Below are 13,096 nucleotides of genomic sequence, written 5' to 3'. Positions count from 1 at the left end.
GTCACGACCACCTAAATTGATGATCCTCAAGTCCTCTAGAAATGGTTTTCCTCTCATCTTTCAGCCGAACCCCATGCAACTAGCATGTATCACATAAATTTCATCTGCAACAGTTACCCTCATTGGGGGGCTATAAACCGGTACATGTCCAGTTTCCTTTACAACTTGTTCATCAATAAAGTTGTAAGTACTCCCAAAATCTACTAGAATTGCGAGAGTTTTGTTTTTAATAATCCCCTTGACTAGTATCGAGTTCACTCCTGAGTTGTTACCAACTAATGCACTGAGGCAAATAGCCTCTAAAACCTCTTGTTTGATCTAACCCTCAATAACAATATTGGCCATTGCAGGATTTTCTTCTTGTGTTTGTGGACTTGTTATCACTGCGGCAAGGCTATCTTCATCTTCACCCACTAAACAATTTAGCTGCCTAATTTTGCATTGGTGCCTAAGTACATATTTTTCACCACATCTAAAATATAAGTGATTGGATTTTCTGTATTCATATACCTCTGGACTCAGTCTGTAAGCTCCAATCCTGTTGGATGCTTGATTGAGGTTCTGTTGGTAGTCATAACCCCAGTTTGCGAAGCACCTCTCCCCATTTATCTGTCCTTCGTATGCACAACCTCAATAGCTTTCTCATGCATTCTAGCTTGCTCAATGACTTCACTCAAGGTAGAAGGTTTGAACAGCTTCACAGTGTATTTGATTTCTTCCTTAAGGGTCCCCATAAAGCCGGATAGGAAGTGAGACTCATTCAATGCAGGGTTCCTCATTATAATTTGTGCCTTAAGGTCTTCGAATTTCCCCAAGAATTAACCTACATATCCAGTTTGAATTAACTTGTTGAATTCTTCTACTATGTCCTCCATTAAGGTTTCACCAAATCTAATACACAGTTCATCTTTAAATTCCATCCAAGTTATCAATCCCCTACTCAAAACGAGTGAGTTATACCAAGTTTCAGCTACACCATTCACGTATAAAGCAACATCATCTACCTTCATATTTTCAGCAATCCTATACAATTTAAAATACCTCTCACATTTTCTGAGCCATACCTTAGGTTCAGCACCTTCGAAACATGGAAGTTCCCATTTGGGAGGAGGTATTGGCCACCCTGGAAAACTGTTAGCCCTAGTGTCATAGCCAGGTACTAGTAGAAGGCCATCGCCAAGTGGATTGACATTTTCTGCTACTCTAGCAGGCCTAGGTAACAAGCCCTCGCTATTAAGATTAGCCTCGTACCCTGCTCTCACAGGCCTGGTAATAGTCCGTCACCTTGAGGATTTGTATTGTCAGCTACTCCTGCAAGTGCTCTTTCAAGTGCAGTCAATCAGTCCATGATTTGCCCTAGAGCTCCTCGTATAGCCATCTGCATCTCGTTCAGTTCCCTACAGGTGGCTGTAAGTTCTTCCAATGCTTCATTGTGTTTTGAAAGTTTTTCATCCATCAACTTCATTCGAGTGCCTTCCGCCATTATCGGGCCAAAAGGTATAGGATCAGGCTCTGATACCAAATGTCATAGTCTAACCAAATTAATCTCGAAATGAACAAATGCGAAAAGGAATTGGGACAATTTTCTATTATATTGAAATAAAAGCAGAACTTAACTACGAGCTAAGGAAAAGAGAATCGGAAAACTAAATGAAACAATAAATCTCCATGACTGATTTCTAGACCTGCAGAAGAGAGAAGGGAATCAGGAAGAAGAGAATTTGGGAGGAAATGAGAGAAAGAAAATACCGTGTATACGTTGCTCCTCTTTGCAGTGTTTGTTAGTTAAATAACAAACTTCTCACCGGCTGGCAGAATCTGGTCCCTTGAGCTTCAATAAGTAACTAATTATCTGAGCCCTCGATTATGTGATTAGTTAAACCTCCCCTGCTGATTCAAGATCGAACTCCGCTAGCTAAACTTATTTAGTTAATAACTTCTGGGTCATAACATTTTACCAAAAAGTTTTACTAAATATGTTAGTATAAATAATAAGTAAAATAAAAATATTTGGGATAAATATAAAAAATAACAATGCTTATCATTATAGTGATTTGTTTATTTTTTAAATGTTGATATTGCTTACAATTATTTTTGTATATGCCGCTGATGAGCAGATGAGGAAGTTGTATGTGTTACTATCGGACTTGAATCACGTATATAACTAAATGATTCATCAACAGAGCAGCCCGGTACACGAAATATCTCGTGTTTAGTAGGGTCTAGGGAAGGGTTGCGCTGGGCAACCTACTTTACTACAAGCAAGTCATCGCAGTCTACCGAGTCGCCATTGTACCATTTATTTTATTCGGTCTTATTACATTCGGGACATATGTTGTATTATTATTGCACTCCTTAGAAAATTGTCATGCACTTGTGATACTAGGTCTTGGGTGTTTCTATGGGTTGCTCATAAATGTAGTTGCGGATCGGTATAGTGACGTTTGTACTGATCTTCGAGAGACTACAGGGTTGTTATGAGCACTTCCCTTCTTGATTCCTCATCGTTCAGTTTGATTCCATTGAGGCTTGTGCCTTTATTTCTTTCCTACTCAATCTTATACGACGTGAAGTGCTTGTTATCAATTGGGCATCGAGGAGTTGTAGTGGTACTACAGACATGGTGTAGGATGGTTTTTCCTGCGTGTCCGGGAAGGCTATTACTGTCGCCTTGCGGAAGGATGTTCTGTTGTTTCAGTTCAGTATTTGTACTTCCTATGGTTTTGAGACTATGATTGGATGTCTAGGATGTTCATGCGTTGTTATTGCACAGAGTTGGTGTAATGGTAGGGTGTTTGTTTATGTGTTGAGACAGTGAATGACTTGAAAGGAGGATTTCTCGGTGCGTGATTTAGAAGTTTGGCATTCATTTCTAGCAAAGGAAAGACAATCGGACTATGGGTGTCCAGGCCTTGTTTGATGAAGTGACGATACTTGGTATTTCCGAGCATGGTGGAATTCTCATTTGTGATGTGGCATCGTCGTCCTTGTTGGAACGCATTAAGGTTCGTCGGTGTTATAGTCTTCTTTGATTTTTGTCTTCGGGGTAGGGTATTGTGAAATGGTGCTTAAGAAGCGGTTGTCAGAGATAGCAGTGTGTAGCGGTTCTGAATCGAATTGGTGATTCTAATGTCGATGGCTCGAGAAGGATGATCTTCCGGGAGGTTTAGAGTTGGTAGCAATTTATTAGTTCAGGTGTTATAAATGGGTTTTGAATTGAGGCGGCATTTGGGCAGCAAAGGACGATGAAGGACATGGTGCGAGGTGTCTCGTGGTGGTTGAATTACTAGCAGGACAGCTATGAAAAGCAGAGGTTGAGAGGTTGCTTAAAGGATACGGTTTAACCAAAGTGGGAGTGGCAGAGTAGCATATGGATTCTGTGGTAGGATGGCTACGTACCTTGAGAAAGTTTAGAGCGGTTTGGGAATCGTGATGGAAGGTGATTTGGTCTGCGGAATTTATTTAGGATGGTGACTACTGTATTGAGGAACATTGAATATGGCAGAAATGAGTTTGCTTTTAATGAAGAGGGGTGTGAAAACTTGATTACCGTAGGGATGCAATATGACTTTGAGTTTGGAATGTATTGTCGGACTTTCAGTTAATGTCAATGGGGAATGAACGGACTTGTGCGGCTGGTGGATGAGCACGGGTTCAGGAGGGTTTATTGATTTCGTGGTAGTTGTACCCAGTGCAGTGTCGTTGGGAGATGTCGGTATGGAAATCCATAGATAGGCTATCTCCTGTGGACAGGTCAGCGGTTGTGTGATTTGATGAAGTTTCTACAAAGAGTTCTACTTACTACAAAGAGGAAGGTCGAGTATACGATTATGGCTGATAATTCGGGATGTTCATGAAAACTTTAATAAGAAACTACTAGAAATTTAGTGGGTTAACAGAACGGGATCATGGTAATTGAGGAGGAAGAATCGTTGTGAGCTCTACATTATGTGATTGTAGCTTAAAGCTAATTGGGGAGCCCCACCGTCTACGATTGGATCGCGTGATTGTCTGCTGGTGTGATTTCTAGTTATCGATGCATTGGTGGATTAATTATGACTAGGAATAAGAAAATGTGATGAGTAATTCGAACAAGGGACTTGATAAATATGTGTTATACTTCGCCTTATCGATTTAGGTGCAGTCGAAGTTTATGTTTCTTGTGGATGTAATGTACAAGGAAAGAATTCAGTCGGTTGCTTCTTTTAGAGGGTGTTCATATGCTCGCAGAGCATTGGAGTTCGGTTATGTTTGGGATCAGATTAGAGTGGGTAACTCTCAACAATGGTCCTAGTGGGATTAAAAATTAAAGTGTAGTGCCTAAGGATTTCGGGTTTGTTGTGTGGTTAAGGATCGAGTTTTCATAGTGGATTACGAACGGGACTTGGAATGTTCTTTGTTATCATCGGGTATGCGGTATAGTATTTGAGGAAAGGATGCAATAGCTTCGGATTCGCGGAAGGTCTTGCAGAATGGGTGTACCAGTTGGAGATGCTATTGTGCGCTTGAGAAGGGTATGAGATGGTTCATGGGCATTGAGACGACGTGGTCTCGTGATTCGGGTCACTCGGGATGAGTGCGTATTGAGTCTGTTATGTTGTGAATGGAGCTATTATTATTTCTAAGTCAGGTCAAGAGTAAATTGAAAGAAGTTGGTTCAGTTAGTAATGGTTGAATCGACATGATTATGGCAATGATCAGTTCCTTTGGTGTGTGAAGTTATACATGTGGTTTGTGGTTATACGTGCGGGCTTGACAACCACCACAACTTGATTGATTAGGGAGTTATTTGATTCAAATGGCATTGTGGTGTAAATGGATTCCGTAAGAGTCATGGCGGTTTAGATCACGACTTGAGGTTTGTATTTTTCTGCGGTTTGGGAATTCAGTTGCGTGTGCATTGGTTCTTCTGTAGTGAGCTAAGTGAAAGGTTTCTAGCCAATGAAATATTTATTCTATTAGTAGTTCAAGGGATATGTGTATTGGTAAGAGGCTATGTGTATTGATTTGCGGATTCTTGATTTGCTTTACAGAATTAGAGCGGTTGGTGGTATGGATGTGCGGACTTTGCTACCTGAGTGGAAGGTCATGTGAGCGTACCCCACGGGGAGATTTGTATAAGTGTGTCATGTTTGACACTTTATTGTTAAAGATTAAAACCAAGAATGGAGGTTATGGTAAAATCGCAAATGCGAGAGTTTATGCATGAGAGGCATTCTATTCCTTGGGTTGTGGACCGTGTGAGTTTGTTTCGGATTTGACGACTGTTCTTATATGTCATAAATAGGGCCATTGTGGATCTTTGGAAGGTTATTGGCCCAGTATGGAATGATCAGAATCGGTGTGAGGTCCTTTGGTGGGTCTAATGTGAGTGTGTGCTCTACGTCAAGTCAGATGTGTTCGTTTGTCATAGCATTGCTTACGGAGGAGTCGTCGGGCATGGAATGTTATTCTCGTCGTCAGCTATTCCATATAAATCTCTATTTTACCATGTGGGTTGTGAGATGGCTTGATTATTCGCACACGTGTTGAGGTCCCGTGTAGCTTTTGGTATTATGTGAGCAGGATGGCTCTCGAGATGCAGATCATATATCGCACCTTAATTGTGCTTCGGTTTCGTAGCACATGGCGCTATCCATCTCCCCAGGATTTGTATTGTGCACTTGGCGTGCTTGTGGTCGATATTCGGGCATTTCCTAAGTATAAGCGTTTCGTCTTGATGTGTGTTTTCATCTCGATTGTTATGTGCGGATCGGGTGGCAGGCCGCCACGGGTATGTTGTTTGGATTGGGTGGCACGCTGCCATGTGCATGTTGTGTGGATCGGGTTGCACGCCGCAACAGTGTCATATTGGATCGAGTTGCACGTCGTAACAATGAGATGTTGAGCATAGTTCCTTACACGTATTTTGTGTGCCTTGTTTTTCATCCCTGAGGTGGGTTCATAGCATCTATTCGACCATTTTATTTGTTACGCAGGTTGCGTGATTCCCTATCAGAGTTCGTTCTTCCTTATGAGTTATATTCGAGTGGTAGCTTATTGGCGCTTTGAGGGTGCTGCGTCAGATCTTGGTCCGTATTTAAGGTGACTCATTGCCTGAGCAGTTTGTACTAGGTGAGACGAGATTATTGGAACTGAAATATGTGCAATAAGATTTATATAAGGTGTATTTAAGAGCAAATATCATTATTCAGTTCATAATAAGGTAATGGTCCTTGTCAGGGGAAGAGACTCCATGGTTTGTAGATTCGACAAGTGGTTATTAGTGTCTACGCATCTCTTCCGTCGTGGCAGTATTGCGTGGTTGGAACAGGGCTTATATGCGTCATGAGGTGTGTTGTGGGCATCGAATTCGTGGAATTTGCAGCTATTGTTGTCAGAGGATGTTGTTATGGTCAAGCAACTTATGTGGTGCATGGTGTGATTTCAGCGGAGGAGCATGGTCATGTTGGGTTCAGTGTGTAAGGGTTTCTACGGTGTTCGTATGTTAGAATCAAGTCTTGTAGAGAAATTCAGAGGCTGGAATTTGGTTCTAAGGCTTATTGACTAAATAAATAGGGAGAATCTTCAGTCTTGCTCGAGCTAATATGCACACATGGGTTGTGGTGGCACGGGTAGGTAGGGCTCTGCATAGTTTGGTAAATAACGAATTACCGTACCGAAACCAAAAATTTTGGTATTCGGTATTCGATATTTTGGTATTCGGTATGGTATTTAGTTTAAGTTTAAAAAATATTAGTATATGGTATTTTAAAATAAAATACCGAAATACCGATACCGTACTGAAATATATTATATTACACAATACATATTTTATTAATTATTACATAAATATAATAAAACTAAAATTTTACTTTCCTTTATTCTCTAAGTTCATTAATTAACTCTAAGCAAGTAACAAGATGTTTTTCTCTCTCTAGGTTGGTATTTGCTGGTTTTGGACAAAACTTTTGTCAACAAACGTTTTTAGTTTTGTATTTTTGAGTACTTTAATTAAGAATATTACCGTATATGACTCTATGCACTAGTTAGTATTCAAACCCACTAAACCGAAGTTACCGAACCGAATAAACCGAAACCGAAAGGAGAAAAATCAAACCATACCGAATTTAATTAGGTACGATATTGGTATAGCATTTTACGAAACCAAATGCCGAAAATACTGAACCGAAATGTCTAAATACTATACCGCACCGACCGACGAACACTTCTACGGGTAGGTGCACGAGGTGTTAAACAGTGATTTTGGACAACTCTGAAGCGGTCCTTAGCACGTTCGAGGACGAACGTATGTTTAAGTGGGGGAGAATGTAACAACTTGACTGGTTGTTTTGAGTTCTAGCGCGTCGTTCGGCGGTTTAAGGCTTTGAGTAGCTCTATTCCAGTTATTATGACATGTACGTGTGGTGGGAATTAAACTTCGGGAAGTTCGAAGTTGGTTCGGAATAAAATTTCTAATTTCGGAAGCTTTAAGTTAGGAGAATTGGCTAAGGTTTGACTTTTGAGTAGACGACCTCGGAATTGGGATTTGAAGGTTTCAATAGGTTCGTTTGATGATTTCGGACTTGGGCATATGTTCGGATTGAGTATCGGATCACCCGAGAGAATTTCAGCACTTATTATGGAAGGTTGGTATTTTAAAGGTTTAAGAATTTTATAAGTTTGGTTTGAAGTGGATTTTGATGTTATCGATGCCTGTTTGGGGTTTCGAGCCTTGGAATGGACTCGTTATGTCATTTATGACTCGTGTGCAAAAGTTAAAGTCATTCCGGATTGATTTGATATATTTCGGCACAAGATATATAATTTGGAAATTTAAAAATTAATAAGTTTGATTCGAGACGCGATTCATGATTTTGATGTTGTTTGACGTAGTTTACGACTTCGACTAAGTTCGTATTGTATTTTGGGATGTGTTGGTATATTTGGATGGGGTCCCATAATTATCTTCAAAAGAATTTCGGAATCCGGGCACGTAGGCCCGAGGGTTGACTTTATCGACTTTTCAAGCGGAGTTGAGAATTGATTAAATTGATTAATTATGGGTATTGGAGTATATTTTGATTTGTTTGCACATTGTTTGAATAGTTTTGGATCGACGGGCTTTGGTTTGAGGTGTTAGAGAGTCTTTGGAGCCGGTTATGGAACTTCAGAGCGAGGTAAGTCTCCTGTCTAACCTTGTGAGGGAGAAACTACCCCTATGTGATATTTATGGTTATGTGCAACTAGTTGTGGGTGCTACGTACACACGAGATGACGAGAGTCCCTACGTGGCTACAGTATATTTATGTCCGGGTAGACTTAGGATCTTATTATGTAATATTTGAATTATTTGAACTCATTCTACTGGCTTAATTAATTACAGTTATAATTGAAATTGATTTAGAAATAAAGATATGTACATTAGGCCAAGCCTTAACACTTTGAGTTGTGGGCGAGTTATTTGAGAAATGATAAAGATTATATTCATTTTATGCTCATGTGTTGTATTGTAAAGACGTGTCTCGTAATTCTGTAACTTCCTTCATTTTCTTGTAGAGCGGGCCGAATGCCTCGACAGTATATAGATGCATCTATGGTTCATGCCGTACGACCCTCGTCAGTGTACATATTATTCCACATCGGGCCGAACGACCTCGACAGAATCGTGCGTTATATCACTAGTAGACAAATATTCACGAGCTAATCTTTCCACTGATGTCCGGCATTTTATATGGATTCCTTATGTATTTGATAATGACAGTTGACATTTTATGAGTTGTTAAGGTAGCATAAAAGATTTAAAAATTCATGCTTTAAAAGAAGAAATTGGAAGATTATGTAACTTAAAGATTTACTCCATCATTGTTGTATGCTTCATATCTGATCATGTTTTATTACATTGTTTTATTGGACCTCTAGTAAGTGTCGATATTGACCCCTCATCACTACTTCTCCGGGATTAGGCTAGATACTTACTGGGTACGCGTTGATTTACGTACTCATGCTGTACTTTTGCACTAAATGTGTAGGATCTAACAGGTTCATTTGATAATCACCTTGGCGCATAGGCTATTGAGGAGACTTTATGTGAGTTGCATACTAGGCTACGCATCGCATTCCGCCAAGTCTCCATTGTACCATTTATTTTATTCTGTCTTATTTCATTCGGGACAAATATTGTATTATTATTGTATTTTTTAGAAAATGCTCATGCACTTGTGACACCGGGTCTTGGGGGTTCCTACGGGTTGTTCATTATTGTAGTTGTGTAAATATTTTCATTTACCCTGTAAATTCCATTTCATACTATTTTATTAATGAAAATTATGATTTCACAATACTAAAATGAGTGATTAAGTTGATCAATCACTGTTAGCTTGCCTGGCGGCGGTGTTAGGCGCCATCACGGCCTTTAGTGGATTTTGGGTCGTGACAATTATTGCATGCATTAGCATGATTAAATACAAAAATGTCTTTAAAGTCCCTTAAAACTAAAGAATATGGAGGGCATTTTTGTAAGCAACTAATTTTCTTAAAAATTATGTAATGCATTTATATTTTTAATATACCACACCAGTGGATAAGAAATAATCTCTGCATAACTAATGCTTGCATTACTAATCGTTGCATTACTAATACACCTTATTCAACACTATTTTTATACACCCTCCTAAACGACCCCTTAATGGCGTGGAACCTTTTGGGAAATGTCGTGGGGGCTTGACCCAAAATGGACAATATCACACCATATTTAGAATATCTTCATGCAATTTTAGCCAAAAAAAATATTATCAGAGTAGATAGTTTGGCGGGATTATGGAGATCAGGGAGTGTGGTGTGGGGGGCGGCTTAGTGCCGTCTGGGGGGTTTACGGCCTTTACCCGCAACTTTGAAGATGCGCACACAACCTTTGGATTTCGATGACCGTAAATAATCAAGATCTTGTGGGTGTCATATAATTAATCTCCAAATTAGCTCATGCATAGTGATGGGCCATGCGAAACTTAGTTCAGGACGAGATTGTTGAGTGTGTGTGAACAAATCCCACATGAAAAATAGAAAGGAAAAATATTCTACTTATAAGGAATTCAATACTCTTAATGGTGTGAGGCCTTTTGGAAAAACCGTACGGACTTGACCCGACTTAGTGCCGTCTAACGTGAGCCAATAGTTTGGCGGGATTATGGAGATCAGGGAGTGTGGTGTGGGGGACCCGACTTAGTACAGTCTGGGGGGGTTTACGACCTTTACCCTTAGCTTTGAATATGCGCACACAACCTTTGAGCTTCGATAATCGTACCGTAAATACTCAAGGTAAAAGGTTTGAACAGCTTCACAGTGTATTTGATTTCTTCCTTAAGGGCCCCCATAAAGCTGGATAGGAAGTGAGACTCATTTAATGCAGGGTTCCCCATTATCATTTGTGCCTTAAGGTCTTCGAATTTCGCCAAGAATTAACCTACATATCCAGTTTGAATTAACTTGTTGAATTCTTCTACTATGTCCTTCATTAAGGTTTCACCAAATCTAATACACAGTTCATCTTTAAATTCCATCCAATTTATCAATCCCCTATTCAAAACGAGTGAGTTATACCTAGTTTCAGCTACACCATTCAGGTATAAAGAAACATCATCTACCTTTATATTTTCAGCAGTCCTATACAATTTAAAATACCTCTCGCATTTTCTGAGCCATACCTTAGGTTCAGAACCTTCGAAACATGGAAGTTCCCATTTGGGAGGAGGTATTGGCCACCCTGGAAAACTGTTAGCCCTAGTGTCATAGCCAGGTACTGGTAGAAGGCCATCGCCAAGTGGATTGACATTTTCTGCTACTCTAGCAGGCCTAGGTAACAAGCCCTCGCTATTAAGATTAGCCTCGTACACTGCTCTCACAGGCCTGGTAATAGTCCGTCACTTTGAGGATTTGTATTGTCAGCTACTCCTGCAAGTGCTCTTTCAAGTGCAGTCAATCGGTCCATGATTTGCCCTAGAGCTCCTCGTATAGCCATCTGCATCTCGTTCAGTTCCCTACAGGTGGCTGTAAGTTCTTCCAATACTTCATTGTGTTTTGAAAGTTTTTCATCCATCAACTTCATTCGAGTGCCTTCCGCCATTATCGGGCCAAAAGGTATAGGATCAGGCTCTGATACCAAATGTCATAGTCTAACCAAATTAATCTCGAAATGAACAAATGTGAAAAGGAATTGGGACAATTTTCTATTATATTGAAATAAAAGCAGAACTTAACTACGAGCTAAGGAAAAGAGAATCGGAAAACTAAATGAAACAATAAATCTCCATGACTGATTTCTAGACCTGCAGAAGAGAGAAGGGAATCAGGAAGAAGAGAATTTGGGAGGAAATGAGAGAAAGAAAATACCGTGTATACGTTGCTCCTCTTTGCAGTGTTTGTTAGTTAAATAACAAACTCCTCACCGACTGACAGAATCTGGTCCCTTGAGCTTCAATAAGTAACTAATTATCTGAGCCCTCGATTATGTGATTAGTTAAACCTCCCCTGCTGATTCAAGATCGAACTTCGCTAGCTAAACTTATTTAGTTAATAACTTCACGGTCATAACATTTTACCAAAAAGTTTTACTAAATATGTTAGTATAAATAATAAGTAAAATAAAAATATTTGGGATAAATATAAAAAATAACAATGCTTATCATTATAGTGATTTGTTTATTTTTTAAATGTTGATATTGCTTACAATTATTTTTGTATATGCCGCTGATGAGCAGATGAGGAAGTTGTATGTGTTACTATCGGACTTGAATCACGTATATAACTAAATGATTCATCAACAGAGCAGCCCGGTGCACGAAATATCTCGTGTTTAGTAGGGTCTAGGGAAGGGTTGCGCTGGGCAGCCTACTTTACTACAAGCAAGTGGTTGATTCTACGACCCGAACCTATAACTTATAGGTCACACGAAAATAACTTTACCATACTCCCCTTCAACTAAATGATTCACCAATACATAGGTATTTCACGCATACGGACTTAGTATTATTGAAGAGGCCGTAAATGTGCTTTCTGGAATAATGTGCTTTATAGCGACTTTACCACACGAGGAACATCCAGTAAAGCATGAAGATTAATGAAACCGAATATTAACTCGGAGACCAAAAATATGGTTGTAGAGTAATTCTCACCGTTGTTTGTTCTTTATATATAGTTGAGGCCTTGACTATACTTCTTTTTTTGTGGTTAAATTAAAACTAAATGCTTTAAAATGAAAATGACAACTCATTGTGCAACACCTTGTTTATCTTTACTTTGTCGGTGATGTGAGATAAAGCAAATAAACAAAAAAGAAGTGGTTGCCTCTGGACGTGGGTGATCGGCTGAGAGAAACTGGCAAGGAGAAATAATAAGAATTTGGACACTTTAGAGAAAGACAAAGGCATGAATTCCTGTCTGCTGTGAAAGGAATCGTTGTCACGGGTTGAATTTTATTTTAATTTTATCTCAGCCGTTCATCTCAAATCAATAAATACAATATATATATATATATATATATATATATATATATATATATATTACAAATATAAAACTTTAGGATTTGAACTTAATTATGGATTCCACTTCGGAATTTTACCACGACCTATTTGATTATTTGAGTTTGTAATCAGTTATTCATACTTATTTACTGAACTTTTTAACACATACAGAAGGTCTGAGTCAACACAATTATGTTCTGATAAATTCATCAGTTACACTCCGCACCTTTTGAACACATAAAACAATTATAGGATCGAATCCTCAATTTAAGAAACTGATCATTCCATACCTTATGCGTGTAATCTCATATGTGTGGAACTTGATCTTTTTTCGGTCCTAAACTCTCTCTTGAATACTTATGATAACTTGGGCAGGGTGATAAATGAGTCCCTCTTGCCAGTAAACTTTATTTATATCTTCATCGTTGGCTATGTGTAAACAAAGTCTGATCCACCTCACAAGTAGAAAGAAAAGGGATTCTACTTATAAGAAATTGGATACTCTTAGGGGTCATTTGGTAGAATGCATTAGAGAAAATATTAATGCATGCTTTAGTTTTTAATATTACTAATCCCTTGTTTGATACACTTTTTCAACC

The sequence above is a fragment of the Nicotiana tomentosiformis genome, chromosome 6 (assembly GCF_000390325.3).
Source record: "Nicotiana tomentosiformis chromosome 6, ASM39032v3, whole genome shotgun sequence".
NCBI lineage: Eukaryota > Viridiplantae > Streptophyta > Magnoliopsida > Solanales > Solanaceae > Nicotiana > Nicotiana tomentosiformis.
The sequence above is the reverse complement of the archived record's forward strand: the minus strand, read 5'-3'. Positions refer to the sequence as shown.